This window comes from Chenopodium album, chromosome 3 (genome assembly GCF_948465745.1).
Source record: "Chenopodium album chromosome 3, dcCheAlbu1.1, whole genome shotgun sequence".
In the NCBI taxonomy this organism is placed as follows: Eukaryota; Viridiplantae; Streptophyta; class Magnoliopsida; order Caryophyllales; family Amaranthaceae; genus Chenopodium; species Chenopodium album.
The window spans coordinates 31,483,280-31,502,490 of record NC_137836.1 but is presented as its reverse complement, the minus strand read 5'-3'; positions in this window follow the sequence as shown (position 1 = coordinate 31,502,490).

The following is a 19,211-nucleotide window of genomic DNA, read 5'->3' as shown; positions in this document are numbered from 1 at the left end:
TAATAATAATAATAATAATAATAATAATAATAATAATAATAATAATAATAATAATAATAATAATAATAATAATAATAATAATAATAATAATAATAATAATAATAATAATAATAATAATAATAATAATAATAATAATAATAATAATAATAATAATAATAATAATAATAATAATAATAATAATAATAATAATCATGTTAATAGCAAGATCCTAGGCATGATACTAACAAGATTAACAACAAACCCTAGCATGTCACTAAATAATAAAAATCAAAGCTTTAGCCCTAACATGATACTAACATGAATATTAAGAAAGACAATAGGAAGCATTGCAGGAATCATAATAAGCATATTTGATATTATAACCTTTTCCCTAAACATGATACTAGGAATCATTGTTGTCATTCTAAACATCAAACATCCTAACATGATACTAGGATTTAAAAAAACACCCTAAACATGATTTCTATATCATAATAACAGTGCAAACAATTAAAGCACTTACTTGGATGCCTCGTACCTCTTTCTAATAACAAAATACACACGTTAGTAACTTCAAGGAAAATATAAAACAAATAATTGAGGGCTTGTTTGGCATTAGTTTTGGTTTTCAGTTTTCTGTTTTTTTTTAAAAACAAAAAACCAAATACAGGAAACAATAAAAAGGTATTTCCACTTTTCTGTTGTTAGTTTTCAAAATTATTATAATTTTAATAAGTTTATATAATTTTTGATTCATTATAGGACACAAATCATATACTTTTAGAAAACAAAAAATCAAAATCACAGAAAACCACAGCAATGCCAAACAAACCCTAAATTAAATAATTGAAAGAGAGATTTGGGACCAAACCCTAAGAAATTAAACCTTTCACGTCTAGGGCGAAGGGAATTTCGAACTTGGCTAGGTGTGTCTAGATCCTGTGAATGCGAAATTTTATATGAGAAAAGGCTAGTTTAGAAAAGAGAGAGAGAATAATCAAGAATTTCTTGATGAGAGTTGGTGATTATTATATGAGAAGAATTGAGAATTCATGATTGAAAACGGAGGTTTTAGGAGGATATTTATAGAGAAAATCAGCCAGATATAATAAAAAAACAAATCAGAGTTTCAAAAAGAATAAAACACGACGTTGTCACCAAACACGCGCTTGTCGCCAGACGACAGGGATGTCGCCAGACGCTGCGCGTGTCGCCAGGCGACAGACATGTCGTACGGCGCTGCAATCAGTTTTCCACGCGTGTTGTTATTTTGATAAAATTGAAGCATACGAGAGGGTAAAACTGTATTTTCCTTAAAAACACTTCTTTTATTCTAATTAAAACTCCTAAAAGTCAATTTATCAATGCTAATCAAATTAAGATTCAAAAGAACCTTCTAGAAGATTCTGGAAGACTATAATCCATCCTAATTGCATTAGGAATGATAAATCATAATAGGCCCTCCTCTAGATCATTGGGCCGCATACAAAGATCAAACCGGGCTCAGTTTAGTAATTTGGCCATAACATCCTCATTATTCATCGGAATTGGGCTTATAATATATCGTTGGAAAGCTCTTTTTGAACTCGACTCAACTACACCAATATTGGACCCTTTCTATGGACCAAACCAAATTGGATTGGCTTTTTCCATTAAAAGAGTTTTCAAAAACAAAGAGAAAGAAAAGAATTAAAAAAAAAAACTAACTGCAACACTAGACTTTCCACACTTTCACTTCATTCGATTATGATTCCACGTGAAAGGTACTCATCACTGGGTTTGGTTTTGGGGAGACACAAATGGGTGTCTACAATTTTGTTTTTTTTGCATCGTGAGGCTCTAGTTCTTCTTTGGTTTGTTTATATCCCAATCCAAAGGAGAAGCTTTTCTTTGGGATAGGATGTAAGAAAGATTTCTTCATTCCCATTCCTAAAGGCATCCCAGGAAAGTAACTACTCTTGAATAAAATGTTATTTACTATCTTGGTAGAATATGGATCAAGCTTGAATGGTTCTTCAAGGCTTTCTTCCATTTTAATTGTGTAGATTAGCTCTACGGCAAATCCCCACATGTCCTTTTCATCATTATCATGGTTTATTTCCAAAAGTTATTGGTCATTAATGGCTATTTTTAGTGGAGAAGCATATATGGTCATAGAAAGCCCTTGATAGTTCAACCTAGACATTTGATGAAGTGAGGATGGTATTGCACCAAGCTCATGTATCCAAGGACGTCAAAGTAGAAGGTTTAATGTCAAAAACATGGAATTCAACCATCTTTTGAATTGGGCTTGTGGTAATTGGTAGCTTAACAGTTCCACACACTGATCTTCTCTAGTTGTCGTAAGCCCTAATACTTTGTGTTGTTGATTGAAAGTCTTTTTCTGGACTAAGGCCTAGGTATTTTGCAGTTTGCAATGGGCATACGTTTACAGCTGACCCATTATCTACCAAAGCAAGAGGGATATTGTATCCCTTGCACCCCACAGTTAGGTATAATGCATTTTTGTGGGTAATATCTTTTGAAACCAAATCATCATTAGTTAAAATAACTGATTTGTCGGATTTTTTGCTAGTAAGCAAGCTAACGAGATCCTGAGGGGTCGTGTCTGTGCTGATAGAAAAGGCCATTAGAGCATTCATAAGAGAATTCCTATGTTCCTTAGAAGTACTTAAAAGTTCCCAAATGCTAACATTCGCCTTGGATTCGCGAAGTTGTTTAACCAATGGATCTTCCACCTCAAGTGGAGGTGGTATTGTGTTTTGCATTTGACCTTTGTGTGGTCGAAGATCCATGTGGTGGTGGTGGTGCTTGATAAACTCGCCCAGAACGAGTTAGATGATCTACCTCATTTGGATTAGTCGTAGGACTCACAAACCAACTTTCTTCTACAGGCTTTGGATGTGTCTCAATTTCAAGATGTTCCATGAGTTATACTTGATTCCATTGTTCATCCAAGGAGTGATTTGATAGATCTTGTGACTTCCCCAAGAAATGATCCCAATCAAGCGCTCCATTTGTCTCATTTTGTAAACAATATGGAGGTGGGACGGCGGCATACTTAGAGACATATAAGTCTTAAAAGTCGTCGCCTCATAATCCACATACTTTGTTAGTTGCCCCTATGAGTATTGTGGCTGGAGGTTTTTCTATAGGTGTTATATAGTCAAACGAATTGAACGTACCACTTCCCATATGATCCTCATTAATATGAAACACCCCTAATAGGGATGCATTATTGTTAGGTTTAGGCGTGGGAATTCTCCCATCGTCTACTAAATCTTGTATTTTGTGTATTAAGACGTAGCATCGTTCAGTATCGTGCCTAACACCTATATGATAAGCACAATAAGCATTACCATCCCATTGAGGAAACCTTCTTTCTGGTGGAGTGGGTGGTTTTGGTCTTGTTGGAGCAAGTAGGCCTTTTTCGCTTAATTTTTCTAATAACTCTTTATAGCTTATAAGAAATGGTGTTAATTTTCTTTCTTTTGTCCACCTCCTTCTAGGATCATTATTTTTGTATTTATTTGTATTATTGTATTGCATGGTGGTCGCAAATGCATCAATAGAGGATGATGTATTATCATTCCCCTTTTTGTAGTTATTCATAGGTTGATGATGATAATGGCGTTTATTTGCTTTTTCTTTTGAAAGATCATCTTCAATCCTAGTAGCCACATATTAGACCTTTTGAAAAGTGTCTAGACCAAGGTAGCGTAGATGTTTGTTTTACTTTTCATGACAGTTGTCGATGAATTTTTGTACCAACTCAAGTTCAGGTTGCCTTTGGGCAAGGTGGGCCTCCTTTTCTTGCCATTTACCATAGAAAGCAAGGAAACCTTCATCGTCCCCTTTCTTAAGCATTTCAAGCTCACGTACAGTCGATTTGAACTCTACGTTACTCTCATATTGGGTAATGAAAGCCGAAACTACATCTTCCCATGTTGTTTTAAATTTTGGATCCAACCCATAGTACCATTCTCTTGCTGTTGGGTCTAAAGATAAAGGGAAAGTCAAAGCATAAAGCTTAGGATCAACCCCCTTTAATGCCATGGTGCCAGTAAAACACATTATGTGGTTTTGTGGATTATTGGTCACCTTAAATATTGGCAAGTCCGTAGCTACAAACTTTTCTGACAAAGCAAGTCTTTAGGGAGGAACAAACTTTTCTGCATCGAAGTACTTGTTCCCCATGGTGGAACAAAGAACAAGCTTCTCCAACGACTTTTCTTTGACGGATAATTATACCATCTTTTGTTGCAAGGCTATACAGCTTTTTCAAGTTTCTTAATTCTTCTTTCCTCGGCTTCTTGAGACTTTTATTCTCTTAATCGAGCAATCTCTTCTTGGAGTTGTTCGATGGTTGAAATTGTTGTAGGATTAGGACTAGTTGTCGAGGGAAGGTGGTTTGAAAGAGGTTGATTACTTGATGATGAACGTAGAATACGAGCACCCGGGAGTCTTCGTTCCCAAGATTGAGAACCGGCCCTAAAGGAAGTATGAGAGGATAAGTAAATCGATACGATTGTTTAAAAGAAAAAAAAAATGACGCAAAATATATTCTAACGAATAACATCACCCTTAAAAAATTCTTCGATAAAGGTATTATTTTAACGAGTTAACTCGTTTTTTGAGAAATCAAATTGACTCGTAACAGTGGGCGCGGGCAAGAGCTTGAGCTACGCGCGGATGTCGCGTGCAACCAAATCTCTTGTGCTGGTTGGGGTCGCGCAACTTATAAAGTTGCCGCGCCACCTGCTCGTAAATTTTTTTTGTTTAATTCGAGCGCTTCTTTTTTTGTTTTGTCATCATTTTTTTATTTTTTTTCATGTCACCCTTCGAATATGACTCACAATTACGAAGAGACTACATCGTAATTGGGAACCTTGACCGAACTAAAAAAACAAGAAAAAGAAGAAGACTATCATAACACGTTTCACATAGTCACATGAACACATAAAGCATATCACTTGCCAAGATTCATGAAATGCCATTCTAAGGTCAAAGAGGCTTGGGTGTCCAAAGGTACCATATCTTAAGTAACGATGCACAAATTAATCACTCAACGTGTTGACTCATGACATCGTCCTCCCAACATTTTGTTGGTGATACGGGTGGTATGATTTTTATTGATTTCGGGATAGAAGCCTAGTGTTGGTGACCCCTAATCAATAAGCAAATCCCCAATGGTTAAAGTGTGCTATACTTATGCATGACGCAATGTTGCTTATTTGGTTTTTACTTTTGTGCAAAAGGAAGATATTATGCGTTTGAGTCTCGCTCTCTAACTAGAGATTATCCAAGTTAATTCTCGTTACAACCAATAGGCAACCTAGTGTTGGAAATCTTGGACCATAACTAAGAACTAATCATGTAACCTCTAAGTCCCTAGTGGAGTTGCCGCTGTAAGGAGGGTGATCCCATCGTAGGGGGTCCTTCCTTAGATGCCCATGGCCACTTAAAATCCTAAGACTTTACACTTGTTAGGGTGTACTAGGATTTGAATTCCTAACTGTTTGGGAGACCTTGAATTAGAAATGATACTCTCATCACACTTTTTTGTATGAAACAAGTAGGAGTCGCCAATGAGTTTTAGGAAAACTCATAAATCTCGTTCATGCCTTTCTTCCATGTGGAATTCATGGAATAATTAGTACTAATTGTAAGTTTACCCATGCCCAAATTGGTCTACATAAACCAAAAATGAGTTCGGGAGCGAGGGTACTAAAATAACGTTCCTTTTAAGGAGGAATCGCTATGAGCCCCTAGTACGGCCTCTACAAGCTCTTCCTTTTTTGTAATTTCATTACCAAACAATATATGCAACGCGATACCTAAAACTAAGTTAGTTGATTTTATTTACACACGTTAATTAACGTAGGAATTACATTGCAACATCGTTATTGTTTATTTAATCAATTTTGTGAAAAGAACAAGAAAATAAAAAATATTCGCCTTGGCTTAAGCGATCAACCAAAAATTAACTATCCAATTCTAATCTTTATTTAACGCAAGATACTATGTGAAAATAATTAATTAGTCCTTTTAAGATTATCAAACAACACTAATTAATTAATTAAGGTTCCTTTAAACTAGAAAATAAATATGATTTATCTAAGTTCTCGAGAATTTACCAGTTCTCTTTGCTAGATATCCGTTTAGAACACTTATGGACACCTTCTTGTTGGGGAACCTCCACCGTAGTAACAAAAGATCTAAGGGTGAGTGTTTAGGACAAGAATGTTTAGGTAGCACAAGTTCACTAGTATTCCACCAGAGTTTAAGGTTATTTTCTGTGTGTTTAAGCCTCGGATTAAGCCTTTATTTATAGGTAATCGGTAGGTTTAGGGTTTTGAACATTCTGTCGCAGTAGGTGTCGCGCGCAACAGGATTTGTTGTGCGCGGCATCCCAATGCAAGTGATTTTGTTGTGCTGCTATGGGCAGCGTAACTAAGAGTCTTGCGCGCGGCATTATGGTAAGATTCGATTCTATATTTTCATAAAATTCTGAATCTTCCACGAGCGCATCTCTAGAGGTTGTGCTAAGTGTCGCGCGCAACTGAATTAGTTGCGCGCGCCTACCCTGCGCGACTGATTGAGATGCGCACGGATTTCCCTACGGCAGCATTAAAATTTAACCTAGGCGCTCCTAAATCCGTCATTATTGGGTTTTAAGCACGAGCTTAAGCCTAATATTGACCGGATTTAGTTAATTGCACCTTGTTTTGGCTTTCTTTTTTTTTACTTTGGGCTAGTTTTTGTGTTTTGTGGCTTAACCAGTTACCCATGAGCATTCTCCATCTCAATCTTACACGAATATGGTTTTATTTATCGTCATTGCACTTCCTGTCGGGACAGGAGGCCAAAAGTAGATGTCTACAGCGCTAGACAACAGAGTCCGTCGCCAGGAAATAAGCCCTGTCGCTAGACGACAAAAGTGTCTCTAGGCGATAGAGCCATAACATTGGCGACATGCTTTTCTTTCTAGACGCTAGTTCCAACACGCCTTAGCAGCTTTCTGTGCTCTTAGAATTTTCCAGTTTTCGCAGTATTATTTCGATTCTAGTTGTGAAAGATATTCCTCAAATTTCCTACGAGTAAAAATCCTATGTTTTTTACTCATTACGGATGGTCTTTCCAATGAGAACCTTTTTTTATGCATATGACAATAATGTTAATCAAAATTACGCACATGAAATACTTAGAACTTTTCGAGTCTCATCCACACATTTTAAATCATTGCCAAAATAAATTTCAGGAATTAAAATAGAAATCCTCCCCAGTGGAGTCGCCAAAAACTGTATGCTAGTTTTGGATAACAAATTAGAAGGGAAATGGAAGGGAGGGAAATAGGAGGAAGGGGAAGGAAGGGAAAGTGGAGGAAATTATGAGCTCCATTTTCCCTTCAAATATCTCCAATTTTGAAGGGATGGTCTTTATTAAAGGAGGAGGGAAAATGGATCCCTCCCTCCTGATAGGCCATCGTCGAGCCTACCAAAGATAAAGTCCTAGCTTGGTCTCACTAGCTAATAGCAAGGGTAAGAATGGGTCGAACCCAAGAGAGGCATTGAATCAACCACCGAGATACTACCGTTTAAATAAGCTAAATGAAGTCGGAATTGGTTTGGTTTTTATGTAACATATACTAGTTCAATCAACTAATACTAAGGGGTGATTAACAATAATTAGAGAGTTCTAAGGATTGGGATATGCCACTCAATTTCGTCACTAGTCACAAATAGCGTGTAGCAAACAATGGTAAGTTACGGGGATAAAATAGGGGAAGTCATCTAAAGCACCTAACTACTCTGTCAAGCTAGAGGGATTACTTGAATCATGAATACAACCTACTCTCGTGGTTACAAAGCATAAAATAAGTGTTAAACCATAATCACGATGACAAAAACATTCCCTTGACTGGAAATTCCTATTCTCATGGAATTTCAAGTCAATTAAGCATAACGGAGCTAACTAAAGTTCATCTCTCGATCCTTCGTTGAGAAAGCTTAGATAATAGTTCTAGTAATGGCCATATACAAGAACTAAGCAATTTAACCACTTATGATCAACTAATTAACACCCAAAAATTATCAAATTAACACATGCAACAAGTAATTAGTGACTATATTGAGGGTTTTACCCAAACCCTAGAAAATTAGACTTCTCACAATCCATGGAGATTAAAGCAATTGAGGATTTCAAGTAACTCATGAACAAGAATTAACTAAAGATTAAGCTAAATAACAATCTAAACATACAAGAATTAAGCAAGATGATTAACAATCAAAGCAATTAAAATGGAAGAGAAGAGTGAGAAAAAGTTACTAGAAGCTTGAACTTGAATAAAAATGGTGGAACTTGTCTTCTACAATGATTGAGAATGAAATTTCCAAGCTAATAATTATAATCTAACTAATGATTTGAGAATATTTGTGTTTCTACAATTGCAAACTAAGAGGAAGCACTTAAAAATTGGATGATGTACAAATGAGCTCAAGGGGTTATTTATAAAGACCCCCAAATAAAAAAGACGGAGAAAACAAGAGTCGGGCACAGCTACATGTCAGCACGGACGTGCTGAGGTTGGCACGGACGTGCAGCCATATCTACACGGACGTGCTGAGGTAGGCACGGCCGTGCACCTTCGAAAGAAGAGAGGAAGAAATTACTGTCTTGGCCTGGGGATCCTGCACAAACGTGTAGTCCTTGTTCAGTACAATCAGTTTTGAAACTAATTTGGGCTGAGCAAACTGCACGGACGTGCAGGATCAGGCACGGACGTGCTGAATATCCTGCATGGAGGTGCTGATTTCTGCACAGACGTGCAGGTCATGAATGCAGTAGGCAGTAGCTTCCAGTCGTGCTGGGCACTCCTGCACGGACGTGCAAAGTATGGCACGTCCGTGCGGACTCTCTAAAACCTTTATCTTCACTTTTCTTCGGTTTTGCTCCATTGTCTCGGCTTCTAACCTCGGTTTATCATCCATATGCCTCAAATGGTCGTCGTTGAACCTAAAACTCAACAAAACACTAACAACCCATGAAGCAAGGGATACACAAAAGTTGAACAAAAATAGAGTAGAAGTAAACCAAAATGCCAATATACCAAGTAAATAACGTTCGAAATCACTCTAAAATCATATCAAATAACAAGTTATAAAATCCCCCCAAGCTAAGCTTTGCTAGTCCTCGAGCAAAACAAACATGTCAAATCAAGAAGGAAGATTACTTGCTAATGATCAAACCAAGGAGAGATACTAAAGAGGAAACACAAACACAAATCCGCATGGCAAGAACCATAAACACTTTTAGCACAAATGAAAAGCAATTTAAGCCCCTAAGTCACCTAAGAGGACGAGTTTTTATCTCGTGAGGGTTTCCCTTGAGCTTAACCCACAACTTACACAAACCATGCCAAAACTTTCAAAACACATCATTATCATCAAAGTGATCAATACACACCAAAACCAATGTTTTTATTGCCCAAGTCAACTCATCGGGATATAAATCACAAGCAAGACAAGTGAGCGACTTTCAAGAATTACCGATCATACAAATGTGCACATGAGTTGGGGGTAGAGAGGAGAACTAAGCAAGGTTGCACTAGGTGATATATCCAATTTATATAGTGTTTTACCCCCGTCCCACGGTCATAATTAGTAGTGTTTTTGGCTCTTTAGGGCCACTTTTATTACTAATTTGTGTTTTCTAGTGTTTTCGTAGTTTTAGTTAAGTTTTACAGGAAATTGCACTTTTGGAGCATTTTCCCGGGTTTTCATGGATCAACTACGGAAGTTAGAAGGACACGACCACTCTTGAAGCCCAGGATCGGTGAGAGCCGGTGATTAAGGGCTCGGTATGTGATACCGGGGCTATTGGATCAATTAATCAAGACCCGATGAGGAAATCCGGATTGGGCCGAGGAATCGACCCCAATAAAAGATCCAAGCCTCGAAGAAGAAGTCGAGCCCGATCGGGCGTGCGATTGGGCAAGCATACGCCCGATCGGGCGGATGCGCGCATAAGCACCTTAAAGGAAGAAGCGCGCCCGATCGGGTGAGCGTAAGCTCGATCGGGCGCGGCACACCAGCAAAGGGCAGAGAAAAAAGGCGGGCCCGATCAGGCGGCCCCTCGCCTGATCCGGCGCGTGTTTTTCTTAGAGCTGATTAGTTTTGTTTTAATTTTTGTTTTGAGGAAGGTTTAAGTACGAACTATGTACGTAAATTCTGATTACTATCTCTTTTAGATTTTCTCTCTCTACTTAGGATATTTTATCTTTCTTAAATTCTCTCTTAACTTGGTTCTTAATTACTTTCATTAATCCAGATTTCTTTTGGTAACAATTTGTTCTCTTTTAATTTCAGTTGTTTTATTTACTTCTTTGATTATGTTTTGCTTTATTCATTGGATTAGTTTAGTTATGATGATGTTTGAGTAGTTTTATTTCTAGGGTTTATGGGGATCTAATAAATAATATGAAGGGGTAAATTTGTGATTGTTGATTATCAATGTTTGGTTAATTTCCTATTGATTGATTTAATGCTATGAAATTAGGTTTGGCCAGACTTAATTGTATGAGTTTAGCAATATTAATTCGAGATTCGACAGATGAAAATTGATGTTTAGGCTTAGTTTCAATAGGCGGACTAATTTATAAATGGTTAAGTCGAGATTCGACAGATGAGATTTAATACCGGTAAATTAACTCTGTGATTATAATACGTAGCGAAAGCCCTTTATAATCTGGTTAATCAATGCTTGATGATTGCTTATTATGATTTGCCCTGGAATATTGTTTATTAGTGAACCTATGCCCTAGGTCTTTTGATATTTGATTTCTCCCTACTTTATTTCCTTCGATCTTATTCTTCGTAGTATAGACTTTATTTACAATAATATTGGTTACTTTGATGATTTAGGTTATAATAATTAATTAGGAGTAGAAAGACTTGTTTCCTTGTGGAGTTCGACCCTACTTCCCTATCTACTTTAGTTATAGGACTTAGATAATTATTTTTATTAGGGGATACGACTTTACCCTGTCACTAGGATACTTCCTTATACCTTTTACTAGTTCATTAGAGCACGTCTAGATATTTCAAAGTTAGAACAAGCCCTCTTTCAGTTATAAAATCCCAAAATGCAAGTCCACCTCCCAAAATGCACTCCCAAGCCCCTTCAACTACACTCTAACTCGTGAATTTACACAAGAAACATCAAAATAGATAATGTGTGGGAGGCATGCACAAGTTGACTTCTAAATTAGAAAGAGAAAATTTTTGAGAATTTTTGTAGGAGTTTTTTTTTATCTCCCTTTCTTTTTCTATTTTTTTTTTTTCAACAAACTTTGCCCTCGCCTATTTTAACTGTGAGCGGCTCTTTCTTTATTCAAAACATGTGGCTTATTATGCCACTTATTACATATGCAGTGGCGTATCCAGGAATTCCGAACCGTGGGTTCGGAATCTTAAAAAACAAACGATGCTCATATATTAATTAAATATTCAATACATAAGTTTAAATTTTTTTATTGCAAATGGATGGATTAAACAATTACAAAGTAAATAAAAAAAAAACCCCTACAAAAAACATTTTTCGAGTTTTATACTTTGAAAGCGTGTTAATACATTAGTACTTATATAAATGATAAATCTATAATTCTATTGCAAAAAATCAATATTACACATAAAACAAAAATCCAAAGTACCAAATAAACACAAATTTGAGAATGGAAAATTTTTCTAATTATCAATTAAAAGACCAAGTAAAAATTTTAAATTCTAAGTTTCTAAAATTCAATTTGTCAACAATTCGAGTATTCAACAATATATCAAAACTAAATAAACAAATCAGTAATTAATCTAATTATTACTAATTTACAAACAAATAAAGATTTAAGAATTAAGAGGAGTAGAGGATTAAGACCCAGTTCTCTTCACCTTAATTTACAAACAAATGAACAAACTCAGGAAGAACAACGGAAGAAATCGAAAGGAAAAAAAAAAAACCAAAACAAAAGAATAAATGAAGGCAACTGGTCTCGAACCCATGATCTAAGAGGAGCCTCACAACTCTATTAATCACTCCCTTACGAATGTGTCAGACTTACATATTTGGTTATTTACTTCACAAAAATGTCTTTTAACCTTATTTTTTTTTCTTTTTTTTTTTAAAAAAAAAATCAAAACTTATAATTTTTTTTAAAAAATCTGGGGGTTCAATGAACCCCCTTGAACCCCCCTATATCCGCTCATGTACATATGATACAAGTAGAACCAATTCCCTAATAAAGTTTCATTTTGGGGAGGAGGGGAGGAACATCAAGGGCACATGGGGACCGCAATTTGATTCATAAATATCTTACTTTGGTCAAACTTGACAATATCCTATGCTAGACGTGCAATTGAGCATTAATCGGTTTTCATTTCATATAATCTAATGCAATCAAGATTAATAAGCCTCTAAATGACCTCAACTCTTTCACACACCCTTCTAAAAGTACTTTTACTCATTTCTCAAGAGTCAAGCAAGAAAAACATATAAGCATCGTCATTTGAGTCTCATCCTTGAGCCTTTTTTCATTTTTTTTTAACTAGAAATTGAATAATTACAAAGTTGAGTTAAACTAATTTAAGCATAACTAGACATCTAAATAAAGAGAGATAGAGGAGAAGTATTTACAAATTAAGAGATTTGGCATCATCGTAGCTAATTTCAATAGGGGTAAATTCCCTTTTCGGTTGTTTTTGATTACCCATGGCTAGGATCTCACTAAGGTCGAAAGTACCAACACTATTATTAGAGTAGGTGTTTTCGGAATAAGAAGGATAGTGGTTCTTTTTCCCTTTACAGCCATTGTTCCTATTGTTACTAATATTGGCCTTCTTGTCGCACGGAGGAACATAAAGGAGATTTGAATCAATGAAGTCTTGAACACGATCCTTGAGGGCGAGACACTTTTCAGTAGTGTGACCGCGACCTTTATGGTATCGACAATAGGAATTCGGATCCCAATTGGGAAAACGTTTTTCAGGTGGAGTGTCTTGACCTTGATCGTGAAGACAGTCAAAAGCTTCATTATAAGTCATTCCTATTGGTGTGTATTCTTCAATGGTCCGTTCTGCCTGTGGCTTAGGAGCATTGAGTTCTTCATTAAACTCTTGGCGAGAATTTTGTTCGATGGCCATTACCCGATTTGCTAATTCTTCTACCACATTCAAGAGCATGGCAACGACATCTTGTAATTTTCGAACGTCCTCTTTTAGACTTGACGAGTCTTCCTTGGTATTATCTAAGAAAAGACTTTCATCCTCCTCAATCATGGCCACTTCATCGAGAGAGGTCATATAAGCTGTCTCGATTATGGGCTCTCCTACAGGTGTGATAAGAAGTGATGGATCGAAGGATGCTTCGTCATCTTCGATGGCTAGAATCTCAGAAGTTTAATTGTTATCGATCAGATCTTGAATAGCTTCTTTGAGTTTCCAACACTCCTCGGTGTCGTGACCCTTTCCTTGGTGATATTTGCAGTGCTTATTAGGGTCCCACTTAGGTGGCCTGGCTTCTGGAACTGGGTCTTTTATGGGCCCTATGGGCATGACTCGTCCTTTGTGGTGTAACTTCTCGAAAGTTGTTTCATAACTAATACCAAGTGGAGTGAACACTCTTTTTGACCTTTGGATTCACGATTTAGAGGTGTTCGTAGCATGTACCTCATTAATGGGAGAGGAAGAAGAAGGGTGGTCGTTTTTTTTTCCTCTCGCACTATTATCTTTCAGAAGGTCATCTTCAATGTCAATGCCTATATTATAGACAGCTTTGAAAGTTTTTTAATTGTGTTGGTACTTTAAGTGCTTTGAATACTTCCCTTGGAGATTCTTGATAAACATCCTCACAGATTCTTTTTCGGTAGGATCCTTGACCATATTAGCAGAAGTTTCCCTCCATTTATTGAAGAAAGAAGTGAACCCTTCGTTTTCTTTTTGTTTTAACATCTCAAGTTGTCTGTGGTCTGTTTCGTCTTAGATGTTGCACTTATATCTATCTATGAAAGCGTTTGATATCGACTCCCAAGAAGAGGTCTTTTCTTTCTCAAGAGAAAAGAACCATTGTTAACAAACGGTTTCGAGAGATAGTGGGAACATAGAGGGGAAAACCTTCTTATCGATATCCTTAATGCTCATTATGGTTTCAAAAGCTCTTAGATGGAAGTAAGGGTTATCTGTTGCCTTAAATTTAGGGATGTCAGTGGCGTTGAACTTATGCGGAAGAAGTTCCTTGTCCAGAGAGACCGCTTGTGAACTCATGCCCTGAAATTTATAGTCACTAGATAGCTTGCTTAAACTCTCTTGCATGAGGTTCATTTGTTGTTGCTTCACGGGATCATCGATCTTGAGTGTGAGTAGCTTCAGTGTCTCAGTCACGGTAACCAATTGGTTCCTAAGCTCATTGACTTCTTCTTGAGTTGCCATTATCTTCTTAGCCTTCCTCTTTTGACGAATCGGTTTATCAAAAAGCGAGACCTGAACAAAGGTGTTGTCCTTAATTAATCGCCCTTCTCTCCTTGACCAAGTACTGTGGAAAAGGAATTTGGGGATACTTATTGTTAATTACTTTATTCAACATGCAATGGATGGAGGCAGTGAAGAAAGATTGGAATAGAATGTGAAGGAAAATGATGTAGATGGAGGGATATGGAGAATTAGGAATAGAATGTACCCCCCAACTCAAATGATGGAAAAGACCGACTCATGCGTGAACCTAAGACATGGTCATGGTGACATATACTCAAAGTGTGTGCTAAGACTACTGAGTGTAGGTGACATGTTAAGACTCGTGTTATGACCATGTGGCTGGACAATGTGACTAGACTCACTTAATGACTCGACAAGGCATGATTGACAGCGAAAATTAACCGAATTAATTAGTAAACTGGTTAATTAGACACTAGGTGAAGACTCAATCAATAATCCGAACTGTCGGCCGAACGACAGGACTGGCGCCACACTGTGTAGCTTGGCGCCAGACGACAGAGCTGTCGCCAGGCGCCAAACTCCATAGGGTGGCGCTACAGCTCAGATTTTGGCGCTAATACTGGAGCTTCAATCTGGGATTGTTTTCGGTGTTATTAATCAAAAGGAGTATGCCTAAAGACATACTAGGTCAATTCCGATTAAGATATTAGACTTTATTGACTCAAATTAATTAATTAATTATTTAATTAGGCAAAGTTCTTTAAGTCATTAATTTATTTAATCTCAACACAAGTCAATCAAACGGTTAAGAGAAACATAGAATATATGCACAACAAATAATGCACAATTAGTCAAGTAGGCACAATATGATGCAATGAGTTTGCAACCTAACCATGGCTCTAGTTCTCTAAAGTTCGGGATATGGTTTAGTCAATAGAGGGTCCATGGTTAATTGTCCGGATGCACCACGCGGAAGCCTATCCGTGAAGGGTTGGCGCGAGAGGATGGGACACCGCGAGTTTTAGAAAAAACTCGCTTCCATGGTTTGGTGAATTCAACATTCTCGGATGTACCCTTTGTTGCACAGAGCGTTCAATCATGTATATGGAGCATGAATTCCCAGAGGGTTATGTCCATATGTAGAACACATATGGGTTTTAGAAAAGTGAGAAAAAATTCAATCAGGAAGTAGGATCGAGCAAACAATACGAAAAACCGGTCGAAATTAGAACGCATATTTCTGGCTGAGTATTGGGGGAAATTGGCGCCAACAATCAGAGACTGGCGCCAGGGTTTAGCTGTAGCGCCTGGCGCCAACGCTGGCGTCTAGCGCTACAGTTAAATGCCTGGCGCCAATGCTCTGGTCATTGGCGCTACTTCCCACATGCCTTAGCAGCTTTCTATGCTCGATAAAATTTTCCATTTTCTCGCGGCGTTATTTCGGTCCTAGTTGTGAAAGATATTTCTCAAATTTCCTACGTGTAAAATCCTATGTTTTTAACTCATTACGGATGGTCTTTCCAATGAGATATTTTTTATGCATCTGACAATAATGTTAATCAAAATTACGCACATGAAATACTTAGAACGTTTTGAGTCTCATCCACTCATTCTAAATCATTGCCGAAACAAATTCAGGAATTAAAATAGAAATCCTTCCCGAGTGGAGTCGCCAAAAACTGTGGGAAATAAATTTCAGGCATTAATCCCCTAGCTTACTTGAACCCCACTGTGATCATACACTAAAGTACGGTGGCGTCCAAAAGGGAAGAAGATAGAGCAAAAGAGTCGCCAACAAGTTTTAGGAACTTGTAAATCGTTCACAGGGTGAAGGTTACACCCCTTAACGATCCAAGAGATCGTCAACTCCATAAGGTCTAGAACAAAATAAGGGTTCGGGGATGAAGGTACAAATCCAACCTAAAAGAGATTGAACCTGCCCTAATAATAGGCCTCTACTTTATTCTGATTGTATTCATGTGCACTTTCTGACTAACATACAATCAATAGATTAACCCTAAACCTGTTTATCTATGTTGGTTGAATATTAATGCACAAATTAAACTATTATTGGCGATCACTTGAATTATAATAATATTAACCCTAAACAAGATTATTAATTATCTTATTATGCGTAATTACAAGTACAAATTCCCTTTAAACATGCATAAAAGGTGTGATAAAGCAATAACAATAAATATCAATTAAGCAACATAATAATAATCATCATAATTATAATCATCATAATAATAATTATCATAATAATAATCATGTTAATCATAATAATAATAATTATAGTAATAATAAAATTATAATCATAATCAAAACAATTATAAAAATAATCATAAATCATGTTTAAGCATAATAAAAATAGCAAGATCCTAGGCATGATACTAACAAGATTAATAACAAATCTTAGCATGTCACTAAGAAATAAAAATTAAAGCTTTAACCCTAACATGATACTAACAATCATAAATAATAGGAAGAACATAGGAAGCAACGTAACAATCATACTTGATACTAAAATCACCCTAGACAAGATATTAGGAATATCATAAAAACAATCTAAACATGATACTTACTTTGATGCCTCGTACCCCATTCTAATAACAAAATACACACGTTAGTAACTTCAAGGAAAATAATAATCAACAATTAAATTAAATAATTGAAAGAGAGATTTGGGACCAAACCTTCAGAAATTAAAACCTTTCACGTCTAGGGCAAAGGCAACTTCGAATATGGCTAGGTGTTTCTAGATCTAATGAATGCGGAATTTTGTATGTAAAAGCAAGTTTCGCAAAAGAGAGAGAGAGAGAGATGAATGATTATAGAGAATGAGAGAATTAATGATTGCGAATGAAAACTGGTTGTAGGTGAATCTAATTGAAAACTGACTGTTGATGAATGAAAACGGAGTTTTTAATACGTTATTTATAGAGAAAATCAGCCAAAAAGATAAAATTAACAAAACAGAGCATTGGCGCTCAGAAAAACGAACCAGCGCCAACGCTGGCTGTTGGCGCCAGGCGCCAACGTTAGCGCCAGGCGCCAAACGTAGCGTCAGGCGCTACAGCTAGCGTTTGGCGCTGATTTCAGAATTTCACGCGTTTTATAAAATCATATAAAAATTGTCGTACAAGAAGATAAAATCGTATTTTCCTCAAAAATGCTCTTTGATTTTAATTAAAACTCTGAAAAGTCAACAAAAGTCAATTTATCAATGCTAATTGAATTAGGAATGAAAAGAACCTTCTAAAAGAATCTAGAAGACTAAAACCATTCCTAATTGCATTAGGAATGATAAATCATATTAGGCCCTCCCCTATATCATTGGGCCGCACATAAGGCTCAAACCAGGCCCAGTTTAGTAATTTGGCCATAACTTCCTCAATATTCATCGGAATTGGGCTTATATTATATCGTTGGAAATCTCTTGTCAAGCCCCATCCAACTACACTACTATTAAACCCATATCATGGACCAACCAAACTGGATTGGCCGTTTTCTTAAAATAAGTTTTCAAAAACAGACAGAAGAGAAAAGAAATTAAAATTGTCCGCAACACTAAACTTTCAACACTTTCACTTCATTCGATTATGATTCGGCGCGAAAGGTACTCATCACTGGGTTTGGTTTTGGGGAGACAAAAATGGGTGTCTACAGGTACCAATACCGGTAGACATTTCGGAATTCACCCAATTTCGATCAAAGACCCTCAAATCTTGTCCTCATGTTGTCATAGGCGGACCTCATGTCTTCGTGAGACTTTCTCATAGTCTCAAACTCGGTGGTCATGCGGATGAAATCGACATTCATGAGTTGTATCTGCTGCTCGAAAGAGAGGTGTGGGTTGTTGCTCATTGACCTTGGTACCCTTGTTGTTGCTCATGTTGTTGTTGGTGGTGGAATTGTTGTTGGTGGAATTATTGTTGTTAGAATTGTTGTTGTTGTTTCTCTTGGTCTTGCTGCTGCTCTACCTCTTGTTGTTGAGGTTGCTCATGCTCTTCCTCCTTTTCACCGGGAACCTAAGGATGGTCCCTCTCAAAGACCCAATTGCTTTCATCATAAATGAAGGTCCTCTCTGGGTCGGGAAGGAAAGCATAGGGGCGGCCACTCACGTGCCACAAGTAAGGATGTGGCCCTTCCGCGTCCACAATCCATCTCATGGTCCTTAGAGTTTGCAAATCTAGTTGCGTCGGCCCTGGGCAAACCTCCTCATCTGCAAAAACAAGGTTAAGAGCAGAAGCAATAATGGTGATCATGCCACCTATGGTGATGTTGCCGGACCCAGTGGCAAAATCCTCTAGGTGGTTGACTAACCAAGACCCTACATCTAGGGTAGTACTACCCTCGCTCAAGTGCCATAGGAAGTGAAGCTCCCTAGTGGACACTACACCCAAACTATCACCTCTAGCGAACGTCGTGTTCGCTATGGTGCGCTATGACATCCTAAAGGCGGGGTGGATTATGGCCGTGGCCTTATCGGTTCTAGGGTTGTAGTCGAAAAGGCCTGTGATCTTCCTCCAAAATTCACCCGCACAATAGTTACGGGGGGCCCTATCCTTTGGTCCTATGGTGCCGTTAGTTGGCCACCCAAAAGCTTGATTCACCCTCCTTATGTTCATGTTGTGTTGGGTGTTCATGAGTTGGAAGGTAAGGCGGCGGGGGGATCTATTGTTGTCTCGTTGCACTTGAAGGGTGGAAAGGAATTCAAGTGTCAACCTCTTGTAGGTCGAGGCGCTTAAGTCT